Raw genomic sequence first — 17124 nt, 5'->3', positions numbered from 1 at the left:
TCTACCCTATCCTTGGATTCTTCCCTGTATAATAAATGATTGTTTATTGAAATTATTTCAGCTTGCCGATAAGGACAGAAAAATAATGATCTTGAATTGAAATTAGCTGAAGATACGGCTACGTCCGTTGCTAATAAACAAACTGACAAATATATAGTCAAATTTTTACCCTTTGAGAATGACGTCAAGCAGGTGAAAAAACACGCATGTCTGGAATTAGATCACAAATTTTAACCTACAAATGCTTTGAAAAATGAGTGATCATGAGAGTTTCAGTTGACATCTGGAAACTGTTTCTTTTCGTACTCGAAAAAAAGCAGCACATTTAGAATTAGCATTTGGGCCTTGTCATTGTAGCGCAGCATTTTTATACCTTTGATATTCGTTTAAATCAAAGTGACAGTAAATGTCAACGTTTTTAATTTGACAGGACGACAAAATTAACAACGTGCCTTTTTTGCTAAAATTGTTTATTTCATATGTTTGATAAGCGATAAACAAAGATGTAAAAAGATGACGTCATTCTCAAAAGGTAAAAATCCAACTATACCAACTTGAGTAAGATTTAAAAGGAAACTCACCGCCAAATCAACTGGAGACTGTATCGCACTATCATCAGTGGCCTGAAGAATATCTTCTTCAGCAATTTCTACATCTAAACGATCTGAAATTTCTTCTGGCACCTCCTCCTGACTAACAGGCGTATCAGCTTTTTCAATCAGCTCCAGCTCGTCTAAATCATTTTGAGGTTCTGGAGTTATGACTTCAGGAGATTTGGGCGACACTTCTAAAGTTGGTTCACTGGGTAGGATCAAGTCAGGTTGCTACACAAAGTAGAGTTAAATAAATGTTTCCACCAGTTATACAGTCAGTAATTACCGGAGATGGTGCAACAGGTTCTGATGGGGGTACTGGCGATTCAAGCAGTTCAGTTGATGGTACTGGTGATGCGACAGGTTCCGAAGGAGGTATTGGTGATTCCAGAGGTTCTGGCGAGGGAACCGGTTCTAATTCAGGAGATTCTACACTAGGTCCATTCTGGGATTCGTGAACAAGTACTTGGTGTGTACTGACATTAGTGACAAGCGGTTCACTATTTTCTTCTAAAGGTGATGCTAGTTCTTTTTCATCGTCTTGAGACAGTTTGTCCAAGTCGGTAGTTTGAACTGCGGCGATATCGTTGTCTACAAGATGTTCTAAAAAAACCGGTTGATTTGATATAACTAAAGAAAACGCAAAAACTTACCTAAAGGATCATGCTCTGGCAAATCAGATATTGTGTCATTAAAATTCAAAATGTTTTCTTTATTTTCACTAGCATCTCCAACTCCTAAGAATTCTTCCAAGTTGTCAGGTAATTCATGAACCTTGTTGAGATCATCATTATCTTGGAAAGGATTGGCATCACCCTTTTCAGCGTAAAACGACATAGACATAGGATCACTGTTCTCTTTGTTTGGTAGTAGGCATTCATTATCAAAAGAGGTATTCAATAATTGGGCTGTCTCATCCCCAAACTCAGCCTACAATTTAGCTTTAAATAAACTTGTCTATAAAACAAGTAATCAACAAACTACCTTAGTTGAAAATGCTTCCGACTGATCTAGTAATTTGTTCTGATTATTTACTGAGTCGTTAAGCTCCGGAATAAACGGAGCGGCATTAGGACCGAAATGAAATTCTTCTGAAGCTGGTTTGACCTGGATATTACCCGGTTGAAATTCAGGAATTTCATCCAGACTTTTACCGTTCAAGATTTTCTCGATTGGTTCACCCACTGGTGAGAGAAGCTCCTGAAAAGTCCTTCTTTAATTTAAACGTTTCTAAAATCGATCAGAACTCTTACGTCGTCACCGTTGTGACCATTCTTATCGAAATCACTCGGTCTGGCCTTAACCTCAGTCTCGAATTCAGTTTCACTGGGTACATTGATGTCTACCCGTGCAGGTCGTTTCGGTGATTCGCTAATAATCTGAAAACACCGTTCAATATTTATTAGTTTGTGATAAATGCGAAAAATAAAGTATAACAACCTCGTCGTTGAATAAAGTTCGACAAGCTGGCGATGGGATACTTCGGGTAGGCGAAACGGGTACAAACTCCGCAGCATTAGGGTTTAATTGAGACATCGCGTCGTCTGGTTCTGACGTCTCCACAACCTGATAGAATCACAAAAATGATAGAAAAACTTACTAGCTTATTTGCTTAAGATGAAGATCAATGATTAAAATAAGACTTAACTTAAGGACTTAAGATTGTCTTTGAATTTTGATAATTATGTGGATAATGGAATTAACTAAAAACTAAAAGTCTATCAAGTAAAGTGACCTTATGTAATTGACTGTATTAATTTCCAAAATAGAAAAACAAACTTTTAAAATTTATCAAGACTTTCTTATACTGTATGTTTTGGTCTATTTAAACATTGCTGTAACACAGTATATAGGTATAAAGTAATGGTAATTCCACATTGTGCACTTTTCTGATCAATCACAAACTACCCACTGTGCTGAGATTTAAGCAAATACTGCCCATGTAACCTAGGCATGAAAATTGAAATTTGCTATGTCCTTCAATTTATATTTGTTTATATTCCTGGGTGTTATTTATTTTAAACTTATTTTATTTAAGCACAAGATTTGTGTTAATCGCTTTTAACTTGTATCGGTTACAAGTCATATTTCATAAGAACAATTTTTTACTTTATTATAGGCCACCTGGTCATGTTCCATGTAATATTTACAAATATCATTTAACCGGAAAGATGAACCGCATACAATCCATTATGAAAAACCGTAAGAAGCAGAATACTGTAAATTTGGCATCAAACCGAAAAAAGTCGATGAAGACAACTCATTTATAATCTTCAGAAGATCACAATTTCCCTTATGTATTAAGTGAATTGCAATGTTTATTTTTTTGTTTTTGGATTTTATGAAGGAATCTAAACATATTCCTTGTGTAATGTCAAACAAAATTGTACGTTGGCGGTTTTGCAAATAGTTTTAAGGAATATTTATATTATTTCATAAAAACCTTTGAACTGATTATAGCGTAAAATAACTTTACTAAAGTTAATGTAGGCTAAGCTTGCATATGATTAAAAAATAAGAGAAACTTACTCTGAATTTGAATGGTGAGTAAAATAAAAATATGTGTACCTATTCCATTTAAAAATTTGAATTTTTGGCACCAATTTTGTGACCATCCTGTACAATTACTTTAGGTTAGATTTAGAGGGATTTCTGAAAATACTCTACGAACCAACCCTACTTAACGGAATACAGAAACCAAGAATAAAACGGTTTTTAATATGCGAAAATTATTGGGAGACAGCAAGGATAAAATCTCAGAAACAATGGCAAGAAGTATACAATCAGCAATTTGACGTAAAAATCAAAAACTGAAACAATATACAGGGTGTCTCTAAAAAAAAAAAAAGTTACAATTTTGGACTTAAGTAAGTTGCTCTAAATCGTTTTTTGATGTCAGGAATATTTCATTGGATTTTGCACAGACCTTTTAGAGACACCCTGTAGAGGAACTTCCACTGCCGGTATAACCAGAAATTAGTTAGTAAAGTAAACATTATTTGAGCATTAAACACACACTTATTAAAGAAAATTTACTAAATTATAAACTTACCGTTTCTGGCTGTAAAGATATGTTTTCAGGATTAGCTTGGTCCCCTTTAATGTAATTCCACTCGTCCTCCGAGTCACTTTCTGTGGGATTTACTTCTAAGCCGCCACCATCCTGGACTAAAACAAAACGTTTAAATAACAACTTTTCTTTAAAAAAATATATCTAGATTGAACTAAAAGTAGCATTTCAAAAATTAAGTAACAATATACGTTTGAATGCATTTACATATACGGTACTTCACGCGAGCAATGTACAAGCAAAACCAAGAATGGCCTCAAGGCAATAATCGCTACCATTTTTAATTCTATTCTAGATATGAGTCACTGCCCTGGGGCATACCTGTCGCGACTACGACCTTCCAAATGAAGAAAAATTAGTCTTGTGTACGCATCAAGCGTTAAAATATTGCGGTCAATACTTTTCTGTTTATTTTCTTTACGGCCATCGCTTTGTTTAATATTCACGATGTAGTCAGATGATATGTCAAAAATCTTAATAGACTTGATTGGGTGCACCAGTCACTTTTAGGTTGCCAAATGATTCCTACACCTTCTTCGGTAACGCGCCATGAACATTCAAAGATGAAAACGCTCAAAGCTTAATAATTGTTTGGAGACAAATTTCAATGTGCTAGCCCTGCTGTACGTGTTAGTCCCATTTCTTGGGAATGTATTTTTGGTCCAGCGACTTTTATTAATAGCGGACTGGAAAGGTTTTGTCAGAAAATTATAAGTGTCTTGTACTTCTTAGAATAGATAGAGGTATTCTAAATTTAAATAAGGTTTAATGCACTGTATAGTAGCAATAGAGTTCAGATAACTAGTAAAAATGCTCTTCAGAACTGTTGCTAAGGCATTACATCGATTTTCCGCCAAAATCCCAAAACTGCACTAACCTGAGAAAGTTGGCACAGAAGTTTTGCAAGGTAAGCGCTATTTTTAAGAAAGTTTTGTCTTAACTGAATATTTCCTAATACCGGTACACTATTAAGTAAATACTAAAATTTAAATTCTGAAATGGCAAAGGGGATAATAAAAAAAACTGCGGATGAAGTTCAACAACTTTTCTGCCATCCCATACAAGCAAACATATTCGAAAACTCTCCCAGGGAGCATTTTGCAGCTGGCGGTGCTGGGGGGTGACACAAGATCGGCCGCATCCCCTGCAACAGGTGGTTCATTACAGAAATGTAAGTCTCAACTCTGCACCCTCGCTCTTACCACCAAATCCATTTATTGCATTATTGGATAGTCGGCCAGCGGCAAACATTGCACAATGGTCTAGCATTGAACTTTTTTCACGGTGCTTTATATAATTTGAAATGAACGACTGCAATATAAGAAAGGCGAACTCGATTGACTAAAGAAGAAAGGTAGGCGTTAAAACTTGTTTACAACTTCTTAATTAGAAATGAGATATGACAAAAATAAGACTAGCAAGGAAAAAGTGAAACAATACTAGACCGCGAACGAATGCCATCTGTGTATTACAAGAAGGTCGTTGCAAAGGCGCATAAAATGTTTAAGCCTTTGTAAAATTAGTTTTGAAGGCGTTTTGGGGCGGAACCACACTACAAACTGGAGCGAAACACGACATTGTCTTGTCGATAGGTCTTCCCACATTTACCTATTCCTATCATCGCTAATAAGTTTGATGTAATTAGAATTTCTTTTAACCTTCTTATTGTTTAATTAACATTAATTACAGATATGTTTCGTAGAAATAAAATATTAATTAGTTAAATGTAGAATTTACTTCAAATTTCGTTAGTTGATGACAGACATTTGATGTCTCCTGTACCATTCATTTTTTTAATGAGGGCAAAAATGACACAATGTGACAGTTGGTCCTATGAAAATTGTTACATTCTGCAAATGTAAATAAATGCCTCAATGATTAAACAAAATATAAATTACACAAAAATTTACATAATTACTGTCCAATTATAGCAGAAGATTCACCACTTAAAGTTAAAAAATGAGATTAATAAATAATGAAATGGTGTAAAAGTCTACTTCAGTCAGTCCTCCAGACTGATTGAAGAAGAAGGAATAAGCACTAATATCCACACCAAACCAATCAGTTATTTTGGGTGATATCAAATATAAGTTAGATGGCAATGAACTATAAACAATTCAGCTATATCACCCTGGCCTCGACCCCCTGGCAATAGAGCTTGTTGCATTTGTGACGTCATATTAATTTAGTTCTGGAAAAAGGCTCATGCATACAGGGTGTCAACTTTTATTTTTTCAAATGGAACCCTCTATTTTTTTAAGCAATTTTTGGATTCTACATAGAGTTCCAAGTGTGTTGCATGTATAAAAAAAAGAAATAAAAAATTGAGGTTTTGAGAAAGCATAAAGCATATTCGAGGATATTTCAAAGTGTCACACAAACCTTAAGTCTATGCCTAACTGAACCTAAAATTGCACCTACTCTTAGGTAAACATAGTTATAGGTTAAGTATATATCATGATTTATTTGAAAAATTGTAATCATACAAAGCAAATTACTCGCAAATTAATTAATAAAATTGAATTTAACAGGCTATATGACACTGTGATCACATATGGCGAATGATGATTTAGACAATTAGAAGGTCCTTAGAAGCTGACTAACAAGTACCTAAAATAGGTAGCACCAAACATTAGTTAGGAACCAAAATTCAGATGGTGCAACAGAAACAGGGCTCTATTGTTAACCTAAGGAATAGGGATCTTTAAAAACAGCTGGTACAAATAGGCTTTAGAAGATTGCACACAAAGCATCCTGCAGATGACCTAAACTCATAGTGATTATTGCCTAGTCTAACAACACCTGACCTATTAATTCTGTGACAGCTGCGACGTTGCCAGCTATGTAATACTTTCATCAAGAAGAGTAATTATTTAAATGGAATAATAATATAATAAAACCAAACACAGTTCTAAACCTTCAGATTGTTAGTTTTGCACCTTACATTAAATGATTATATTAAAAACAAAATTGCAGCAAAGCATTACTTAAACGTCATTTTGCTCATCAAACTCCAAATCTGATTTTTCGATAGCTAATCGATTTGTTCTTATTAATGCCGCCAATCTGACATAAAAAAAAATCGTCTCATGTTTTCACTCATAAAAGGTTCCGACTCCCAACCATATGTCATATGCAGCACATATGTGGTAGCACAACATATTTACTACTGTAAAAACTACGTTTAAATGACGACTTGTCCCAGAATCCAGTAAATTGCTGATAAAATTACAGATAACTGAGATATCACTTAAAAACAACAGAGCGATTTTAAAAGCCTGCTAAATTGTAGATTAATATACATAATTCCAAAATGGCTTATACATTTTCTCTTCTTAAAAAAAATTACATTAGAAAAACAGAAAACGGAATATTCTCTCAGTATGAGTCCTATCTATGTGATGATGACAGATGGCTGATAACACAGTGGGTGACTGTCAAATGTCAAAGATTCAAATTTTTTTGACAGACATTAACATCAAACTAAAATTACTGATTTACTGAAATAATTTTTCTCAAACAATCAAACAAATTAGTGTAAACTGATTAAACACGCAAAAACTACACAAAATAATAATTGAAACTGCCTGCTGCCGGTCCACGGTGATTAAGAATGAATAATAACAGATTTAAGGCGGAAAATCCTTCTTATCTACTATTAATAAGATGCAGCACTGACAAGCATCTCAAGTACACAAATAGAATTGAAAATGTTTCAAAAATAGACTACAAACGGAGATTAAAATAGTAGTAAACACGGGACACCAGTATTGTGCCTTACAAATGTCATTTTTTAAACCCACCAACTATTATCAATACCAGGTAAAAATTCCAATAAGGGAGGATTGAAAATAACGGAAATATGGTCCCGAAACCAGTGAGCAACGCTATAGGAAAGCAATAGTAGTACTGTTAAATCTTTGTATCAAGCTTAGAAAGTAATCTTATCATTATAATTGGACAATTATTGTAAAGTGCATGTACCAGAACCACCTTTAACAGTAAACGAAAATTGAGATAACAGATTCGGTGAATCTCTACATCAACTTAAAATCAAAAACGTATTCCGTAGTCCATAAACACGCGCCAGCTGAACACAAAAAAATTCATTATAAAGGAACGTCAAGAATTTAAAGGTGTTCTTAACGAGTGGTTGTTTGGTGGCCATCACAATTTTTAGCCAAATAAACTAATCTTACCTTGGCAATGCTAATAACGGAAACGATGATTACCGACGGTAGAAAAACAAGAAAAATCGTTATTTTAACACTAAACGTACAAAAAAAATTCACAGACAACACGGAATAAAAGCCGGTACAGGACTGAAAGCAGACGGGCTGGGTTAGCAACAGCGCAATCGCAGGCCGGGCGACTCAGCCGGGAGATGCGAAACCTACTATGCATCGAACAGGCCGCCGTCTTGCGACAATTTTTTTCTACAAAATTGTTTTTCTTTTTTGCATTTCACCTTTTTCTCTACCAAAGAAAATGTTGCTGTACTACTAAATCAAAATAGAAATAATTGAATAGACATAGTTTAGGAGAGAGTAGAGGAGATCACTATTAAAATATGATTTTTATGAACAACTGTTGAATAATTAATCATCTTCAATCTTAACAATATGGGGGCGCTGCCGGTTACAACCAAAATCAGCCGCAGAAAGTAGGCAACACCACTTTCAGGACACAAAAAAAATGTTGCCTACCTACAGTAATTGATGATCGACCAAAGGGTTTAACTTTATCCTTCATAGAGGAAGCAAATACAGAAAAAAAAACGCGAACAGATGACTTTTAACAGATTAGAGGGGTTTCCCCCATTTGCACCGTCGTACTTTAGAATACAGGCGTCAAAAGACACAGTCTGAACTACACTTAACTTCATCTTGGCTTACGATTGTTTTCCCGACACTTTCCAAGTCGATTTTAAGTAAAACTTAAGCTAAGTTGAGGTTTGAATGTGACAGTGAAAGATGAGGTTTCAGTGACGTCAAAAGTATGATAAAGAATAACATGCACTTAATGAAATAGACAGGAAAATAAAGGTGAGAAAGAAACAAATTATACACTGACAAAAAAAAAAGTTTTCTCAAATTCTGCTTGAAGCTGCAGAAATTGCGCATTTTGGTGAGCAACAATATCGCAATTTAAAAATCCGAATAGAGGTGTCCGAAATTTTTAAAAATTGTTTTTGATTTTTTCTGGCTATAGACGCAGAGAATGATAATTAAAAGCAAAAAAACACATTTTTAAATCGACTTTTCTCTCTTCAATAACCTGGTGCCATCAAATACGAAATCCGATCTATCAATTTTTAGAAATCATCATCAGACATTAAATTTCCTTGGAAAACAGGCGTATTTTGGTGTTAACCTGTAGTAACAATATAGTATGTCTCGTTTTGTCAGAATAAGTTAAAATGAGACAGCAACACTCTATTAAACACTAATGCTAATATTCGTCTAAGAAGATCTTATGGCACTTTTCATTGGTTTATCGCAAAAATCATGAGTTTTTCAACTAAAAACTTAAAAAAGAATGCCTTAGAATATTTTACTATTTTTGTTTTGTTTTAGTATAATACAAAACACAATAAATTTTGTGCAGTGTTATCGACGTTTTGGTTATACCAATTGGGTCATCTTCAGATCAAGAAGGACGTGGTTCATTGTTTTCTTGCTTTGCAATTTAACAGAAAAACACCAGAGTGGAGCTAATTGAGTTACTTTAATCTTAACTTTTTCCTATAGCCTTCTAAATATAATTTAACATAAATCAACCCTTCGTAAAGCACTGGTGTAAATTATTCACAAATTGCTCAATTTTGGTCTTTCAAACTGACATAAATCATGAAAATTGTGTCTGAAGGTAATAAAATTATACGGCGAAAACTTTGATCAACCATAGTTTCTTGCATAATCCTAGAAATAGACCAATCAAAAGAAGATCTGGTGGTCTATTGGGTCAATTTGCCATAAATTGCTTTTAACAATGTGATTGCAGATAAGCATTGTTGTCAATTACCTCACATCATACGTTGACAGTTCAAGGCGCTAATATTCAAACAAACGCAATTTTTATAACACTGTTAGAACACCTTGTCTATTAATAGTTTCGTAAATTTGGTTAAAATTGCTTGAAATTGGACAAACCTTTACTAGTTTATGTCAACCTGTATAAAAAACAATTTACTATTTCAGATTTTAACCATTTAATATCATTTTTCACTCACCCTTCTCACAAGAATCGAACAATGTTCTGTATGTAAAATATTTAAAACGTGTGACAGTCCAGAAACAGATACAAATAGCTGTTTACATTTCGTTGTCTTTGTATGTATGGTTTTGGATTATAAAGCTTAAAAAAGGCTATCATTAGTACATAAAACTTTGAAAGACTTGCTGGTTTAAGATATTTTTGTTATCATCAGTCATCACAGTACAAAAAAGTTACCTGACAACACCGGTAATTAAAAATAATTGAACAAACCATAATAAAATTAAATTAATTTTAAATCTTCTTTCTTTTATATTTAATTATCCTCAAACTTGTAACGGAATCACAACTGACTAACATGGTTTAAAATATTCTTTCTCACTTGAAATCCTAGAGCCCTACAGCTAAATCAGCAGACCAGTAAAATGCGTTTTAAATAATCAACAGAATAATACAAAGTAAATCAATCAATTAAACATAGTTATTTTGAATATGCTTGACTGATTATAATCAGAGTTACGGCCAATTAAAAGGCAAAGATTTAATATTCAGTAATATTAATAGAAAAGTTGATGGACAGGAAGATGTCTACATAATAATTGCACATTTCTCAAGTTAAGTAACTTTTTGTTCCTATAACAATTATTTTATCCTAAAAATCTATTAATAACACGTATATAATTTAGGTAACGCGCACCTGACTAACACGTATCTGGCTTATGATAATGATAATTTAGAAGGGAAAAAATTATTAATATTATCGGAAACCCATTAAGTACACTTTGGAGCTCCACAAATCTATCACTAACGGATTGGTGCCGTTTTTCCACGGGAAACTGTAATTACCACGACTTGTAAACGCTAGACAATAAAAAAAAACACGCAGTTTTTAATTAAATTCTGTTTATAACAATAATTGAAATAAATAGTAAATTGGCTGTATAACCAATTTATTTCAGGTCAATTAAACTTGACTGTCCAGTCTATAAAACATTGAAGTTTTAGTAACAAGCAAGTTGCGGGTGTTAATTATAATATTAACAAACTCCTCATCAATGTCTTTTTTACCTTGTCATTAAGCAGTAAAGCTGATATTTAAGTATAATGTGGATAACATACTGTTTATTTGCACTGATAATGTGAAACTGAAACAAACAGATGAAACATGTTATACACGAGTACCAATATAAGGAAAAGTGAATAAGTAAATAAATATGTGATTTAAACAGAGTGATAATTTTTACTGACTGTAAACAAATAAAATATTCGAAGTTCAAGGAAAATAGCTCATACTTATTGATACTGTTGGCCTTGTTAAGCCAGTAAACTCTTCCAAATCCAAAAAAGGACATAAAATCACGAACGGTTTAATTGTAATGGAATAAAATTGTTAATCGAGACAGCGCTCGATTACAGTTACATACGTAATACTTATTCAGCTACCGCTATTTTATTATGCGATGGAATGTCAAGTGCCCCTACAAGAAATGTCTCACTGGAAGACTAAGGTAAGACCGCACAGGTTTTGTATCGCGAATACCGTGCATTGGGCTGTTTGAAAGTTTCTGAATGAGTCATTTTATGGCTTAATAGGCAATATATTGAGCCATCACTTGAGATGCCTTATAGATCATTTTTATGAAGTTGATTCGGAAAATTTCGTCTTGAGATTGTTCGTGCATTATAGTTAGGTGGGTGAGATACTAACGTATAAGATGTTAAATAAAAATATGCATAAAAACTGCTCTCTTACACGTCCGTAAATCTCAATAGTCAGTCGTTCGTTAAGTCTCTTACCACGCTTCTCCGCGCACTTTTTTAAACCAGTTCACATTGTAAATTTAATAAAGCCAATTAAAATAATTACAGTTAGATAGTTTGCATTCTAAGTGTATATTAGAATTTCTTATTTAGATTATACTATTCCTTAACTAACCGATTCATTTTTGTGTTCATACCACTTGATAGTAAAACTGAAAAGTGACAATTACAGTAACTGAACATTTGGCAGGGGCAAAGCCGTTTTTAAATCTGATGACGGCTACCACCCAACTGTGCGTCTAATCTTTTATTCATAGAATCGATTCATTGCAGAATTAAGCCTGACTGGGGAATTAACATTTTTTTTCCAACTGTCCGTTCTCTTGTCTGGTTTCATTTGTCGATTATTTGGGGTGATGTTAATTGTAAACCCATTACAGTCGTCTGTCGCTTAATCGAAACCCTAATAAGCGAGGTGCATGTTAAAAGATCCTCAAACTTGACCATGAATTTTCCGTGTATGGGATTATTTATAGTAAACAAATCAACCATAATTAAATAAAACAATGGCGTGAAATTACTAATGAGTAAACAATCCCAGCAATTGCATCTACTGTAGGCTCAATTAATGGAAAGAAGGTAATATACGATTCAGTTTTCACTCTCGTAAAATGTTTGCCAGGCCAGATATTGTGTCCTAAACAAACATGTCTAAAACTTCCCCTTTCTATTTTCCCAGGCGCCTAGAATGCTGTTTGATAGAGATGTGGCAGTTTGGGAGCGTGAAAGGGAACACTTAGCCCTCTACATTATAAAGAACAACAACGTGCTACTAAACAGGGTAATTTACTTTTATTTTGCTGGCAGGACGCGCACAAAGAACTATTTACAACATTAACAATATTTACCTAAATCTAAAAGTTAACAAAAGTACAGGGGGTCAAAATTCATCATATTTGTATGTATCGGAAAGTTTTGAGATAATTTAAATCTAAAAAATATTTTATTCAAACCTTTACTGCATTTATATAATTAGAAATCACGTAAATTTCGGTACAGTACACACTGAGTCATAGTTGATTAACCTGACCTAATTCATTTTTTTAATTGTATAAGAATGAGATATTAGAGTTTCCCAGAAATGTGATAAGATTGCAAACTTAAGTGTCCTTGATTTCCTTAATCAACCCACTTCAGATTACACTTGTAAAGTCAAAATCTCGAGTGACTGTTGTTGGTTTTTTCGCAATTAATTCCTTTGAGTTTTATGTAACAATGAAAAAATTTTCGAATATGATATTAAAGTTAAAACTCGCAGGAGTACATCTGCTCGCCTTAATATTAATAACCATCTTTCAGCTAACTTTACGAATGTATTTCTATTGGTCTCTCTTTAGATTGACTCTACCCCATCTCATTAAATAGCATTATTATTCTGATAATGAGATATTTCAGTAGTTTATACAAACAAAACAGGAGCATTAGATTATCTAATCAAATATTATCAACTTGAGGTTATGCACCGTACTTAGGAAACACCCTGTATGTTTAGGTTGAAATTAAATCGGGATTTAAAACATGGAGCAGGATGAAATAATTGAATCTTCGGTAAATTATTAATATCAACAACATTTTTAAGCCGAAATGAATTTTTTTTCTTCGAGCGAGACCTGGAGGAATAACTTCTTGAAGATAACATACAGGGTAAATCAACTATAGAGTAAAGTTTATTAAATGCAAAGTGCAAAAGCAGAAATGAACCAAAACTCAGAAAATCTACTATTTTATTCTCCAGATTTGAAATTCCTATTCTACAATTCATCTTTACAGGCCAAAATCATAGAACTGCAATTATTATCAAACTCAAAAATGAGACGTGTCCAATATATTCTGAATTTAAGGTGTGGTCATACTTTTTAGGCTTTTTATAGTCATTAATCACAAATAATCTGACTAAAAGGCAACGCGAATGTTTTTCTCTTAACCTTTCCTTGAATTTAAATTACTTCCACATGTATTCCTCTAAAGCGGAGTCACTTATCCTTGATACATGATGATGGATCTCTCAGGATATTAATATATTCCAGACTTTGTAAGAAACGGGTAACAAGGATTCATATTTAGAGTTAACTTCTACAAATAAGTAGTAGGACCATCGATTTTCGAAAAATATATTTCTTGAAACCTCTTTTAAGCTTTCAGACAAACGAGGCCATAAAACCTCTTAACTCATTAAATTTTAAGACATTTTTTGTACAGATCGTACACGCCGCAATAAGCTGAGAAAGTGACACTTTAGACTTCATCAACGGCGGCCTAAAGTTACAGGAAACAAGTATATTCAGTCAATTTGTCTGCTTTTCTTGAGAACATATTCGTATACCAAATAAGCTGGGAAAGTTTACCCGTTCGGTCGACGGTTCGCCGCAATTTATTAACAAAAACTAGACCTTACGTAACGTTTAGACGCACCAAATAGGGAGCGCAATTTTGCTCTGAAGCGGCTTTTATGAGATTTTATGTTTTTAAATCTGTTTGAAAACGTAGGAATTGTATAAACATTACTGATTCATGTATTGCGGAATAGGCAGCTAACATATTTAAGATACTTGGTAACTCTAGGACTCTCGACATGGTATTTAAATACCTTTTTTGGTCACAAAAATTACGTGCACAAAGGATGGACATATTCAATAAAATTATGACTTACCAGCGTCTACAGGAGGAGTGGGGGTTTCTTCCCTGTCTTCTCTAATGAAGTCATCGTCAAAGTTTAGTTCTTTGGGGGCTAAACCGTCTTTAGCTTGTTGATTGTTTGTAAATGGATTTAGGTCTTCAAGGGGATTGTTGTTAATCAGACTGTCAGTAAATCTGTCTTCATCGTTGAGGAAACTGGGAATACTTTCATCTTTCAAACCTGAAAGTTAAAGGTTTACATCAATACTTTTCCTTTATCATGAATTAAGATATCTCTAAACTAAGCAATTATTTGTAATAAAAGAATTGAAACTTTCAAGGTATCCCTTTTTCTTTCAATCAAGCTAATTATCATGAATTTTAAATTTTTCTTACGACAGCAACTGCTACCGCAAAAAAATTGTCTCTGTTGAGTCAAACACCAAAATCAATCACCATTTCAATAACCAACCCAAGTAATTTTAATCCTAATGAAAGGTTTCTTTCTATCTTTTTTTCTCAAACATAAACAAGAGCAAAGGATAGAAGAATTTCAATAAGTACGTGCTGATTGTTATATGGCTGGCCAACAGAAATAGAAACGATCCGATAATAGTCCGGCTGGTTAATGAACTGACCTTCAAAGTTAAAAAATCTTGGTATTGAAATAATGAGGTTACCTTTAACCAATGATCCAGTAAAGGCCTTCTCTTTTTCTATCGGCGACAGCACATCGTCTACAGTGTCTACGTTTGTTTCTGGTCCAAATTCGTCATCGAAATGTAACTCTGAAACGGATTTTCTCGATCCGTTGAGCTTCTCTGTGCCAAATATGTCTTTTGATAGGTCAGTTCCTAAAACAATACGATCAGGTCAGTTTACAGTATTAATTACAGACAATCATAGACTTACCATTAGCTTTAAGCTTTCAGACAAGTTTAGTAGCAACCCGTCGTTGTTTTTTGCAAATTAATGTCCGCTTTCCGCTCCCAGGCCCTTCAAAGACCCATTAGGACTGGCGAAGGGATTGTTAGCGTTGTCCAAGCCCGCTTCCATGTTGCCTGGAGGATAATGGTGGGCCGTTTTTATTGGCCCAGCGTGGGGCCTTCTGCTGCTATCAAAGTGGATCAGCGAAGAAACACAACAATCACTGAGATATTGTCAGTGGAACCTTGGTAGCAGGCTAGTTGGGCCAAATGTTTGCTTATACGTTCTGTGTCACCTGAAACAAATTACTATAATCGATTTGGACACGAAAATTGCAAACTAAGTGTAAATTAAGGAACAGAGCAATATCATTCGATCAGTTACGTGTGTTGTTGTTTGTATTGATAAGGCATTTAATCAATCAAATGTTAATTAAAAAATGTTTTAAATGACAAAAATTGACACGTAAAAAAGGTTAATTTTTAGACATTAACGTCGTGTTCGGTGAACAGATCCTGACTCTAAATTATGCAACTAAAAGTTTTGCTTTAAAATACAATATTATTATTAAGATAGAAATTCATATCAAGATAGGGTTTGTTATACCAGGCCCCAAGAGGTTCTTTTTTACAACCCATAATCGCAAAATTAGGACGGTCCTAAATTATTTTCCCTCTTCTTTTCTTTTACAAAACCTTTTTTTCTTTCTTTCCTCTTATGCTTCCTTAAAAGGTTCTCTCTTCTTTAATTGGTCAGGAATACCACTTTGGACGAGAACATTATTAGTCGGGGTGTGTTTGCGCCTTTTTTTTTTTTTCTTCAATTCGTCTTTTCTTCTCAGAGCCTTGAGTATTTCGGTTCTTTTGATTTGGTGGGATGCTTTTCACTTTGATTTCCCTTTCCTCCTTTCAATTAATCTTGTGTTATTAAGCTTATTATTAATCAGTCAATGCTTTGTCCCTAATTTTAGCCCACAAATAATCAGAATTTGTTCCCAATATAGTATCCATCAAAATCATTCTAGGATAGTCTCATCACGATCCTAAAAGGCGCTTATTCACAAAAAGGAAAGTAAGAACGCACTCAAATAAATGATCAACTGCAACTTGAATATGTTCATGTATGGTCTGATATGACGAGCAAACATGCAAACAAGAACAAATGTTTGCTCGTGTCCTCTCTTTTTGGCATATGGGCTTTAAAGTGTCTCAATACTCAAAAAAGCTCAAAAAAATGTTTACAACCACTTTAAATCAACTGGTAAATGTTCCAAATCTTAGATATCATAGAATTTGTTCAATAATTTCTTTAGAAACCTGTAGCATTGCAGCAGGCCAGCCAACTGATATTGTAGAATTAGTATGATTGGCACAGACAGAATTTTACTTGAAAATCAATTATTTAGCCCCTGTCATCAGCTTTTCGTTCATCAGAAATGAACGAAAATGATTTACTGTGTTTGTTCACTAACTGAACAACAAAATATGAATCATTAGTATCATTTATTCTTTGATTTAGTTAGTGGCTGTCAATAGGTAAGTATCGTTTATTCGCCTCTAGAATCACTTTCAATCCTGTTTTTTTTTTTTTTTCGCAATTATTACACGACTAATTACTTATGACCAAAATAGGACGCTCATTTGTGGAATCTTCTAATTGGATTCTCAACCAAGTTGTTGCAATAGTTGGATTTATTTTCATCTTCGTAAATAAATGTTCTTAATGGTAATGACCCTAGGAAATCTTTAATCTATAATTAGCGCAATCTGGGCGTGAAAATTTATAGTGTGACAAATAACACCGTAAGCGTGATAGATCAAGAAATGTCGAGGTAAAACTCGAAACTAATCACAACCGTCGCAAAAGCCATCGACAGTGGAA

The 17124-nt window shown here is 33.8% G+C and overlaps 1 pseudogene across 1 annotated transcript in view; it reads right to left on the bottom strand.

Moving 5' to 3' along the window:
• Nucleotides 1-17124, bottom strand: part of LOC145728360 (uncharacterized) — a 71883-nt pseudogene that overhangs the window by 7693 nt on the left and 47066 nt on the right. Inside the window, exons 8-16 of the transcript XR_014178070.1 lie at nucleotides 14997-15538; nucleotides 14351-14557; nucleotides 3646-3761; nucleotides 2034-2159; nucleotides 1847-1972; nucleotides 1578-1793; nucleotides 1247-1523; nucleotides 880-1196; nucleotides 582-824 (exon numbers count right to left, since the gene is read on the bottom strand). The product of XR_014178070.1 is annotated as an uncharacterized LOC145728360 (transcript). The remainder of the gene's footprint in view (nucleotides 1-581; nucleotides 825-879; nucleotides 1197-1246; nucleotides 1524-1577; nucleotides 1794-1846; nucleotides 1973-2033; nucleotides 2160-3645; nucleotides 3762-14350; nucleotides 14558-14996; nucleotides 15539-17124) is intronic.

Source organism: Ips typographus, linkage group LG4, assembly GCF_016097725.1.
Source record: "Ips typographus isolate SLU linkage group LG4, UJ_Ityp_2.0, whole genome shotgun sequence".
Classification (NCBI taxonomy): Eukaryota; Metazoa; Arthropoda; class Insecta; order Coleoptera; family Curculionidae; genus Ips; species Ips typographus.
The sequence above is the reverse complement of the archived record's forward strand: the minus strand, read 5'-3'. Positions and strand labels throughout refer to the sequence as shown.